The sequence below is a fragment of the Dipteris shenzhenensis genome, chromosome 22 (assembly GCF_047967505.1).
Source record: "Dipteris shenzhenensis isolate YYH24624 ecotype China chromosome 22, Dip_SZ_1.0, whole genome shotgun sequence".
Lineage (NCBI taxonomy): Eukaryota > Viridiplantae > Streptophyta > Polypodiopsida > Gleicheniales > Dipteridaceae > Dipteris > Dipteris shenzhenensis.
In genome coordinates this window covers 49,427,744-49,440,113 of record NC_141617.1, presented here as the reverse complement: position 1 = coordinate 49,440,113, position 12,370 = coordinate 49,427,744, and positions in this window count along the sequence as shown.

The window sequence follows — 12,370 nt, the reverse complement described above, 5'->3', positions numbered from 1 at the left end:
AAGAAACATATTGCCATGTTCATTTGCAAAATGACTGTGACTAGAATGTCCACCACGATGATTTCCTCTTCCTCGGGAATTCCCTTGCTGGATTGACCGCCTTGGTCATACTGCTTCTTGCGGCAATCTCTTTCATAGTGTCCAAACTTGTGACAATAGTTGCATTGAATGTTTGACACATTGGTGGATGCATTCCCTCGTCCTTGGAATCTTCCTCGGTTGGAATGATTTCCTCTTTGCTGATTTTGGTGTTGCTGAGGATGATGCTGATGCTGATGCTGATTTTGATTTTATTGATGATGACCACTTTTCTGATATGATCTACCTCTGTTTTTGCCTTTGCCTCTGCTTCTGTCTGAAGCTGTGAATGCCTGATCATTAGAATGACCTTTACGTGCTTGAATGGCCTGAGTCCTGAGTTCTTCACCAAGTAGAACTGACTGAAGTTCTTCCAGTGTTGGAATTTGTCGTTGGATGGCAATACTCTGGACTAGATTCTCATATCCTTCTCCTAGTCCATTCAGGATTACTTGAACCATTTCTGCGGGATTCATAGTCTCTCCTGCTGCTGCAAGTTGATTGTTGTAGTCTTTGATGCAGAGTACATAAGCATGACCGGTTTCGCTGCTGTTGTGGAAACTCTGGTTGATCTGGTTTCTCAGGGTGAGAATCCTGGATGTGTTCTTGGACTCGTAGAGAGCTGCGAACATATCCCATGCTTCTTTTGATGTCTTGACTGTGTTGAGCTGTCCTAGCATGACATCTTGCACATTCTGCTTGATCAGGTGATAGGCATACTTGTCTTTCTTATCCCATTCTGCTTGAGCTCGAGCAATGGCAGGATCTGCTACTGGTGCGGAAACTGTTTGTGTAGATGTAGATCCCGATGTAGATCCCGTTGCTGGTGCTGTGACAACAGATGGAGTAGAGCTACTGGTGGCTGGATCGGCCAATGGTCTAGGTATGAATCCATCGACATACTCCCATTTGTCCTGAAGCACAAGAATGGTCTCCATTCGGTATTTCCATGTACCGTAATTGGAGTTGTCTAACTTAGCAGACGCCTCCAGATTGAGGTTGCTAGTCGACATGGTGCAAACAATGTACTCAAAAATGTCCTGAAAACCTCTGTATGAATCAACTGCAAATACACTGAAGATGCCAAGTGAAATCTCTGTACCATCGGTGAAGATAGAACTGCAGTAAATAAGATCTGACCTGTGTTACAAGGCTTGTCGCAATGATGCCGGGAATAGCCAAGAGGCTTTACAAGGCTGAAAAAATGATGTGCACGATGCCGTGAGATAGCCAAATAGGCTTTACAATGGTGGCATGTGTGTGTGAAATCAAGTGCTATCTGCCCACTGAATCAATCTGCAATGCCTCTGAACTCTGAAGTCTGCTCACTGAACTGATGAACGTAAGGTTTCAGGTAATGTAATGATGTGAAATCGGATGTGAGCGTATGGACTGACTCCGAGTAGGTACTAGTCGGGAATTTCGGGCATGGCTTAGATTGGCAACTTGGGGAATTCAAAGCATCCCCTCTATGGCGATCTAGTCTACTCTGATCTAGATCTAAACCAACCGTCGATCGATGAAAGAGCAGCAAATAATTCCTTTTCTTTTGTTCTTTTTAAGTGCTGGGTCAAATGCATCGATGTAGAGGCAAATGTGCGTGAAGGAAGTGGTTTTGTCGGCGAGGCTCAAATGTGAGTGTAACTTGCGCCGAAATGTGCGCGTGATGTAACGAGCGCGTAGAGCACGAAAAATCGAGCGATTTTCCTTTTTGGAGCACCCTCAAATTCTTCCTGGATCAAGAGATACGACTTGATCTAGGTGGAGGGGCAAAAGGAGTGCAAATGGTGCTCAATGATGATATGTCACTGTGAGTCACATGCAGTGATGATGTGGCACTGTGCTTAGCAAGAGGTGTGCCAGTGAAGCTCTGTGCTGAGGTGGCAGGAGTGTGCACATGGAGTGTGTGCACAGTGTGCCTGGCAAGGGACTGTGCCTGCAGAGGGTTAGTGCTGACTGGACTGCTGAGGTGGCACAAATGATGTCAGCAGGGTGACGTGGCAATGCTGACGTGGCTTGATGACGTGGCATAGGTGACGTGGCACTGATGATGTGGCACAGGTGATGTGGCTGATGATGTGTCAGATAAGGATTGCCACGTGTCAAGATAATGTGGTGACGTGGCACGTGGGTAGGATAAGATTGCCACGTGGCACAAATTTGGCCAACCAAAACCAACCCAAGTAAACTTTACTATACCAACCTAGCAAGGTTACTTTAATCTAACCGTAGGTAAATGTGATCTGCCACATGTCGCAAGGAGGAAGACCGGAATCTTATGAAGATTCTGATGGAATCTATGAAGATTCTGTCTCCTTCGTTGGAGCTCGTTGGTGATGGACGACGGAGAGGCAGCCCCGCTTCGAAAAAGACCAAGACGGGGCTCAAGGACTTGGAAGATGGCTTTCAAATCACGCTTCGCAGCCTCTTTTCAAGGGTTGAAAGCAGACTTGCAAAGCAGGACAATCGTCGTAACAACTTGATGGTCACCATGAAAGCTATTTGGAGCTGAAGGTGCTGGAGATGCTGGAGCTCACTCGTCCGTGGGTGTGGAAGGAGCTTGGGCTGCTGAAGCGCGGTTGGTTGCTTTGTTAGCAGCTGTTGTTGCAGAAGACCATCTCGTTTCACAACCAGTTGACGGAGGAGGCGCTGGGTGGCCCTTAGTCGTCGGCGAAGCTCAGTTGGTGTTGGCTGAATGCTTGGAGGACTATAGAGCCGCGGATCCTTAGAAGGCTTCTACTGGCTTGTCGACCGTGGAGCTCCCTTTGGTTTGAGATTGTCGGTTGGACGTGCCGGGAGCCGAGAGCCCTGAGAGGAGCTTGATGGAACAAAGGGATTCATGACTGTTGTGTGGAGGAGGCCATTGTTGAAGGAGTTGCCTTAGTTGTAGAGGATTGTAGGAGGCCGCCATTGTTGCTTTGGAGTCGATGGAGAAGCTGCAGGTAGCGTAGGAGCCGGTGAAGAGGCTTGGAAGGAGTTGTGTGCTTGGAGAGGCGTGGCGCTACGAGCTTGTTGTAGTCCGCTATGGAGCTACGTTGCCATGAGTTGAGGCCGTGAGCACTAGGTCTCCTTTGGTCGTTCGAGCTCGCCTTAGGTTGTGTAGTCGCCTTAGGTCCAAGCTCTTTAGAGACTTGGCTTGCAGGTCGGCTGAGCTAAAATTGCATAGTTGCTAGGTTGCTGAAGCTTGTAGGAGGCAGCTAGGATATCACAGACTCTCTCACAATGATATCAAATGGACGGATATCTATAACAAAAATCTCTCTCTCTCTCGGATTAAGAGAAAACAATTCTCAAGAGTGAAACTCTCACAATCAATGAAGAATCTCTCTCTCTCTCTCAACTCAAGAAACACTCAAAGGAGATGAACGGACAGAAATTCCTCTCACATGAATGGAAATCTTTCATCAACAGAATGAAAGATAGAAACCTCTCAATCTCTCAATCAATCAATCACTCTCAAGAATTGCAATGTCTCAACGGAAGACAAGGGAGCTCTGATACCATGACAAAATATGAAGAGGGGAGAGGAGAAGAGTGGAGATGAGGAGAGAGGGCACAGCTAGAGAGCACACCACAAAATGACTAACTGTACACTAGAATTAGTTGAAAAAATAGAATATATACAAACCCTTTTAGGGTTAGGGTTAGGGGATCTAACCCTTTCCTTTATAGCACTCTATAAGGTTAGTGCTATGCACATATGATCACGTGATGGTGCTATGCACACATGATCACATGATGTTGAGCGTGAACTCTCAACATCTTGGACACATTGTTTCAGTTGAAGGCATTCGAGTAGATCCCAAGAAGGTAGAAGTGATAGTAAACTGGCCACAACCTAAAGATATCCATGAGTTACGATCTTTTCTAGGTTTGTGTAGTTTCTATCGTAGATTTGTTAGAAATTTTGCACATAAGGCACATCCATTGACCGATCTATTGCATAAGACTCGTGCTTTCTCTTGGGGTGAGCAGCACACTTTAGCTTTTCAACAACTTAAGGGTGCAATGATGCACACACCAGTTTTGACCATGCCGAACTTTATGAGACCCTTCTTTGTCATGGTTACTGATGCTGGTGGATAGGGTTTTGCGGCTGTGCTCATGCAAGATAACCATCCAATTGCATTCGAGTCACGTAAATTAAAACTAGCAGAGCTAAACTATTCCACGTATGATAAACAATTAGCTGATGTAGTGCATGCCCTTAAACTCTGGAAAGACTATCTTATGGGTTCCGAGTTACTCATTAAGACTGATCACCAGAGTCTTAGACATCTCCTTACTCAACCGGTGATCTCAGATCGGCACATCAAATGGGCTGCCTTTATTGACAGCTTTAAACTGATAATCCAATATCAACCAGGAAAAGACAATGTAGTTGTCGATGCACTAAGCCATCGACTTAGCATAAACAATATCTCAGTCCTTGAGGGAGACCCTTTCAAGCCTATGAAGGCAGACTATCCTACTGATCGATACTTTTCAAAAATTTGGCATAAGATTAAGCAAGCTAATAGCACCCCTATGGCCTCGTATTCCATTCATAATGACTATCTATTCTACGAAAAGTGCTTGTGTGTCACTGTACCATTTCGACGCTCGGTACTAGAAGAGGTACATCAGCCACCCTACATGGGACATAGAGGTGTCGCTGCTACGTATCAGACTATAATTCAAGATTTTTTGTGGCCTAAGCTTAAAGTTGATGTTGCAACTTTTGTTGCACAATGTCTTATTTGTCAAAAATTCAAGAGCTGCAAGGGTAAATATCAAGGTTTACTTATGCCTTTACCAATTCGTGATGGCCCATGGGAGCAGATTTCTATGGACTTTATCACTTGATTTCCTACAACTAGCTCAGGTTTTGATATGTTGCGATTTAGGGTGGGATAACAATTTTGCACTGTACAGTATTGTCTCGTTGCATGCTGTCGATGGGTGGCAATATGATATTGTCTTGTCGTGCATTGTAAATATCTTGTGTTTAGGGTTTGGGATTTGAAGACTTGATTCTTCCTTATTGCTAACGCATAGGCCTCTAGGTGTAATGCCAATTTCGGTGCTCTTAACCAAGCTCATTTGCTCAAGAGCATGCCAACTAGCATACCACTCACCATCATATGCAATAGAAGCATATGCGATGACGTGAGGAAGAAGCATATGCAAAGTGATATTTCTTGTCTTTCATAACATTATTTTTGGATGACTTTCAAGATAAGTTTTAATTGAGAGAGAGAGAGAGATAAGTTTTATTCTATCACGTTGTTCATGCTGTCGATGGTGGTAGTATGGTATTGTCTCATTGTGCATTGTAGATATCTTGTGCTTAGGGTTTTGGATTTGAACATTTGATTCTTCAGTGTCACCATCACATAGGCCTCTGGTTGGTAATGCCAATTGTAGTGCTCTTGACCAGTTTTATTTGCTCAAGCGCACGTTTCTTGTCTTTGGTAACATTCTTTTTGAATGATTTTTGAGATAAGTTTTAATTGAGAGAGAGAGAGAGAGAGAGAGAGAGAGAGAAGTTTTGAGGCAAGCTTGTTCACTTCTTTCCATTGCATGCCTACAAAACCAATGCCCATGGTGTTGATTGCTAGTTTGTATTTAATACTTATTGACAAAAGACATAAGAAATGATACATATAATATAAGAAGCATGCAAAAATTGAAGTATTAAACATACAAACCTCTAGGATGAGTGGACACAGATGTACGTGCAATAGTGTCTAGCACATGCTCGGGTGCTTCACATTGGCAACCCTATGTAGCTGCTCGAATTGCAAGCGTTGGTGCTCGACATGTCGAGACTAGTCTTTAGCCTCCTCTTGCGTTAATGGATGCTTATCTACTCTTTTGGAGCCTTCCTCCTCCCTATACGGAGGAGTATCCTCTCCTTATGACATTCTCACAGGAAAGTTGTAAGTGCAGTTTGGATAGCGAAGTCTAAATGAATGCTCGGTGTGCAATAGTATGCAAATTTTGCATGCATCAAATTCAACATTTGTGAGGATCGATGTGTGAGGTAGGACACAAGATTTAAATGTCAAATGCAATATGATCTATGAAAGATGAAGATGTTACATATCCCATGTAATTAGATCGAAATTGTTACATATGCTATGCGAAATAAGTTATAACAAAATTACAGTAGTAACTTAATTTAACAAAATGTACATGTTGCAATCTTGGATTATACTTTCAAATTATAAATTCTTCCAAGCTCAATAATTTTGTTTTTGAACAAGAATTTTATTACAATAAGTCTAACATACACATGGTGTCTCAAAAATATTACAAGGCAAAAAATGTGGCTTATGTTGCAAGCCTAAGGGCAAGGGTCATCTCTTCCATAGGCCTCATAGCTAATTCTCCCTAACATTCTACTCTCTTTAAGATATCACTCGTTTCTCTAGGTGGCTTTCTTTGATTGGCAATGCGATGCATCATTTGTTCCTGCGCATGATGCTTAATAGCATTAATGACATGAGGGGGAGGCATTTTCCAATCATTCTCAAGATAACCCGAGGCAGCTTCAAAAAATTAAATCATCTCAACAATGATCCATCACAATGCATTGGTATCTGCATGGCATGTATATTTGCATCTTACGGCTTCTTCTTGTAGATTGGGTGCAAGCCACTTTTTTTGCCCATGCTCTTCCTCTTTCCTACAAACTCTCTTAGCAAAGTCAGCATCTGTCTCCAAAGAATGCTTCTTCTATGCTTGAATGTCTTTCAACTCTCCGATAAGTCCATGGCCATCCCCTAGTCTATGATGCCTACTTGGCATCTAGACTTTCCAACAAAATCGAATAAGATATTGCCTAGGTGTAAGTCTGTGTGCATCCACCTTCCTGTGTGTAACCTTGCTAAACCATCCACAAGTGCATGGATGATATGGAGGAGATTCTCACAAAAGACATTGATTCGGGAAATATCTTCCTTCTCCAATGTAGCTTGGAATCCCCTACTTGCTGTGGCTATTAGATCGGCTCCTCCCCTTAGACACGATGGAAGTAGCATGTGAATTGCCCTGGTCCATTGGCAAAATCTGAAGGAACTGCAATAAGCTACTGCCATTAAAGTATTGCGTGATGGTCCACAATGGCTCTTCTTGTGTTGCTGCAATTACACACACAAGGACTAGGTGTAAAATATGCATGATTTGTTCTCTCCTTGGTTCTTGTCTATGACAAAGTGAGGATCGTACTCTCCTAGTCACTAAGACAACACTCTAATACAACACTTATCTAAGGAGGATGCAACCTAAGTGCAAAGATGATGAAGAGAGTGCTCATGACATGTATCTCAAGTCAATTAGGTTCCAAGATAGATTAGCTTGGACTCATAAAGAGAATCTTGAGATAGTGCAAAGTGCTTGATTGATTTACTTCAAATGAACCTCCCTTTTATAGGTGAGGGTACTTACATCCATTTGCTTGCTCACATGTCGGATATCTTCTCCATGCCATGTGGCAGCTTTCCCTTTACTCATACCTTTGCTCTACATGTGCTCATGGCACCACAACTCTCAACACCTCCCCTTGGTGCCATGATCCTTTGGCTACTGCAAGGTGGTTAGATGTGAGTTACATTCCATCACCTCCCCTTAGTACAAGCCTGCTACTTAAGGTGGTCAAGTGTGGCTTTTACATGTCAATACCTCCCCTGGGTGCTTTCATAGCTACTCTCAGGTGGTCAGGCTTGATTTACAAAAATATAGGCAAGGTTGGCAAGGTTTTTGCTTTTCAATACATTCCATTGATGTCACCTTTTGGCTCATGGCTTGATGACAACTCCACGTAGTTGACTTGTTGGTTCTTCAATCTACAATCTTCTTCCTTGTGTCCCAGCTTCTTGCAATGGTGACACTTTGGTTTGTTCTAGTGTTGCATTAATTGGCTCAAATTTACATTGCATCAAGAAATTCCTCTTAGCATTCTTCAAGTCCTCTCTTTGAATTTGGCTCTATATGCTTTTCTTGTTGGATCAATTGAAGATTTTGTTCACAGAATTTGGTGAACATGAGCTCAAAATGGGTAGGTCCTTGAAATATGACTCCGCTATTAAAGTTCCCTCTATTTAGACAAAACATCATTGGACACTATACTACGTTCGGGACTACTAGTTTCTTTACATCCATCAAAGTCTCGAATATTTTTGTAACATATCTTGTATCAAGATTCTACTGGTATAAAGATGCTTGTTTCTCCCACGTCACATGCATTCACAAACACAGGGATTTTGTCTCCAAAGATATCCAACATCATCATCTATGACCACCTCATTAAGACGATGATTCATGCTTTTCATGTCGATGAGTTGTATATTCTTTTTCGATGTTCCGCGTTAACATCTTGCACTGCATGGGACACTAAGGACTTTTTGGAGACTTTTTGAATGCTAGTGTTGCAGCTGCTCTTATTTTGATACGCCTGTACCACCATTGAACCAATTGAACCATTGGGCTTGACTTAGTTCTACCACCCTCGTGTTGGGTCGCTCTATTATATGCACAACGTGCTTGCCAATGCAATCTTTCCATGCCGTGAGTGGACCACACTCCGATGTTCCATAATTCCACACTATGTATGGTGCATGAGCATATAAAATGTGCTGCCAAATTGAAAAAGTAAATATAGGACCATTCAATATGCACATCTCAATGTCCAAGTTAGAGATTACCATGTATTGTGTGAAATGATTCTTTCCCCAAGCTATCTCCATATTCCGGCTAAAGTCATTCACAGCATTGATGAAACACTATACATCATCTTCTTCGAATCTTTTCTTTTGTAAGTAAAGGTGCCAAGCTATCAAGAGCCAACCACACTTGCACCTTTTCCAGTCTTTTTTGTCCCTTCCCCCCTCGTTCACAACAGACATTGTGTAACTTTCTCCATACATCAAACTCATTAGCACATTTGAGCTTGTCATTCTTCTTCTTTGCAGAAAGGAATTTTAAAGCCTTGACACCACTAAAGGTTGGCTTACAAGGAACATTGCCTGTTTTTCCAAATCTTTTCTCATCTTTTGTAATCTTTACTTGCCCAGAGTGTAGTCCCATATCTGAAAGAACCTTTTCAATTCTTGCAATCATCCTCTCACTCTCTTGTTGGGGCTTCAAGTTATATGCATCAATGATGTATAGATGCACCAACTTTTCAATTATTCTCACAATAGCATGAAGTGCACAAATGTGTACTCGCTCAAGAGAAATCTCAAGAATTGGGCTTCCTTGGAGCATCCCTATCTGGTGCCTTAGTTTCAGAGGCCCATTTCTTTTGATTCTTTTTACCACCCTTTGTAGGTACTCTCGTTTGCATGCACACTGGACAAGGATGGCTTGTATTTGCTCCATGTGCCACATTAAACATACATTTAATAGTCTTGAGGTTAGCAACTAGATGCCATTCTACACGGTAGGATCCATAGCCCTCAACTTCAAGTAGCTCACCATTGTTATGACCTTTGATCACACTTGGGATATCGGTTTGGTAAAAAAACCACTTTAGAATTGAATGTGACTCTTTTGGCACCTGCAAAAAAAACTCACATGTTATTTCAAAATATTCTAAGTCTTTTTGCATTATTGCATTAAAATTCAAATTTCCATCATACTTCAAAGGCATCCAACCACCAAATCTCCTGTTCTGATTGCACACTGAACTGTCTTGCATCATCAAGCTCAACTTCAAGGTCCAGTATTCTATTCAACATTGTCAAACTAACTCTTTCTAATTTTTTACCTTTGACTACCTCACTTTCATCAAGCTTTAGTACAATCTTCAGAGTACCATTGCATTCCTCCATAGGCATATCATAAAACTTCACCATGGCTTGCAGAACTCTTTGAACATCCATCACAAAGTTATTGTTGACTGTCAATTCCAATTCTTTAGACTCTCCAGCCTTTGTTTTCAAAGTTAGTGTACTACATACATGCTCGAGCTCACCGACTAAATCAAGTACGCCCGAATTGAGTGCATGTCTGGCCTTATCAACATCAGTCAGTTTAAGAAGCGGGGCTTTAACTTTTGCTCCCACAGAAAGACATGTTATTTTTAAGCTCTTAAATATGAGCCGATATGCCCTTGCACTTATCCATGCAGTATCACAAACTCCCTGTGCACTAGTTGCATTGAAATGCTCCACAACTTTGTTCATTGACTCAGATGTTTTCTCTGATTTTAGACTTTTGAATTTTGGATGTTGTATAACAGACTCCAACATTTTTTTTGTAAACACTTTTTTTGGATATTTCATCCATTGGACGCAATTTCCTCTTATATAGTCTTGGACCCATTGGATTATCCTTCATGAATGATAATGTTTTTTCTAACTTTTTGATCTCATCCTTTAGAGCTGTGTTTTGCATCTGTAAGTGAATTGCATTTATAGTGCTCTCTTCTAATTGAGCATCTAATGTTTGAACCTTTACCTGTAATTCCTAATTTATACCATCATATGCAGAAATTTGGATCTTGTATTTTTTTTCATACTTGTGTCTCGCCAAATAAAAAGGATGTATGCCAAAAACGAAGAGGGTTGAAATCAAAGTGAATCATCCAGTACATCTCCTTGAAATATCTCAGGTTTAGTCTTCATGCCTATCATCTTGGCACTACCTTATCTACTATTTCAAATTTATTCTTTTATTTGTAGACTACATACTAGCTTGCCGCATAGTACTTAGGTGGATTCATGCTATGAGTTGCATAATAGCTGGTTGCAAAGTCCTCATATTGACTAGCTACTAGCTAGCTTTCTTGAAACTAGGTTGTTGCATAGTAGTATACAAGTTAGGTCTCTGCAATCTAGATAGCTACAAAATAGCTTTCACAATTCTAGGTAGCTACAAACTAGCTTCCAAACTACGTATCTCTAAACCACAAACTAGGTAGTTGTAAACTTGCTTTCTCTTGCATAGGTCTTTGCAATTTAGGTTGCCAATAGCTGGTTATGTACAACCTAGCCAGTCGCAAACTAGCCATATACAAACCAGGAATCTCCAAGCTGGGTACCTGCTAACTAGATATCTCCTAACTAGCTACTTGCAAACTAGCTACTTGCAAACTAGCTACATGAAAACTAGCTACATGCAAATGCAAAGTAGCTATTTTCAAACTAGGTTTGTCCAACTAGCTAGATCCAAACTATGTACCTTCAAACTAGCTATCTGCAAGCTAGCTAGCTCCAAACTACACTAGCTAACTACAAACTAAGTCCAAACTAGTATCAGTTAGCTAGCTCCAATGTAGCTATCCTGCAAACTAGCTAGCTCCAAACTACCTATCTGGGCACTAGCAAACTAAGTCCAAACTAGTATGTTGTTAGCTAGCTCCAAACTACCTAACAACAAACTAGGTTCAAACTAGCTAGCTATTGGCAAACTAGCTAGCTTCATACTACCTAATTGTTGATATGGCCTTTGAGTGGTCCCCTTTAGCGGCAAGGGCCATATCAACATGCTTTGCACATATATGGCATGTCGATATGGCCCTTGCCCCTAAAGGGGTCCCTCAAGGGCCATATCGACATGAAAGGGGACTCCTCAAGGGCAAATGGTGCAAACTAGCTAGCTGCATACTACCATGTTGTATACTAGTTGGATAGCTACAAACTAGTCACCTATGAATAGGCTGGCTACAAGATAGGTATCTCCAACTGTGCATGTTGTTGCCTAAATCTGATACGCATTCCTTTCTATATATGATCATGGCTAGATATGGTTTAGGGTTCCATGCTTAGATTGGTGCAAACTACCCTGCTGCAAACTAGCTAGCTTCAAACTAGCTACTTGCAAACTAGCTCGCTTCAAACTAGCTTCAAACTGCAAACTAGCTAGCTTCAAACAAGCTTGGTGGAAACTAGTTGATGCATCCTGCTATGTTGAATGCTAGTTGGGTAACTATACCTTTCAACAAGCTGGTGCAAACTAGTAGTTAGTGTTTATTAATGAAGCAGATTGCAAGTGCAAGTCAAACAACCCATAAACAAATTCATGTTCAAGAACTACAAGTGAACCGCCACATAATGCTTACTCTTAGGTCTTTTGTTGCATTAAGTTGGGGTGAACCCTATGATTTGCACCCTTGTAGCATTTGATATTAGTTGAGATTGCATGAAATTTGGACACATGTGGTCTTCGTCTGGCACATAAATACAAAGCACATGATCACCATATCATCATCTATTGTGACAAGGCCATGGCCACACCCAACACATGCACCTGCTATGATGAAAATAAACTCTTTGTCAAAGGCAAGAAACTTGGGGATAGCCGGGAT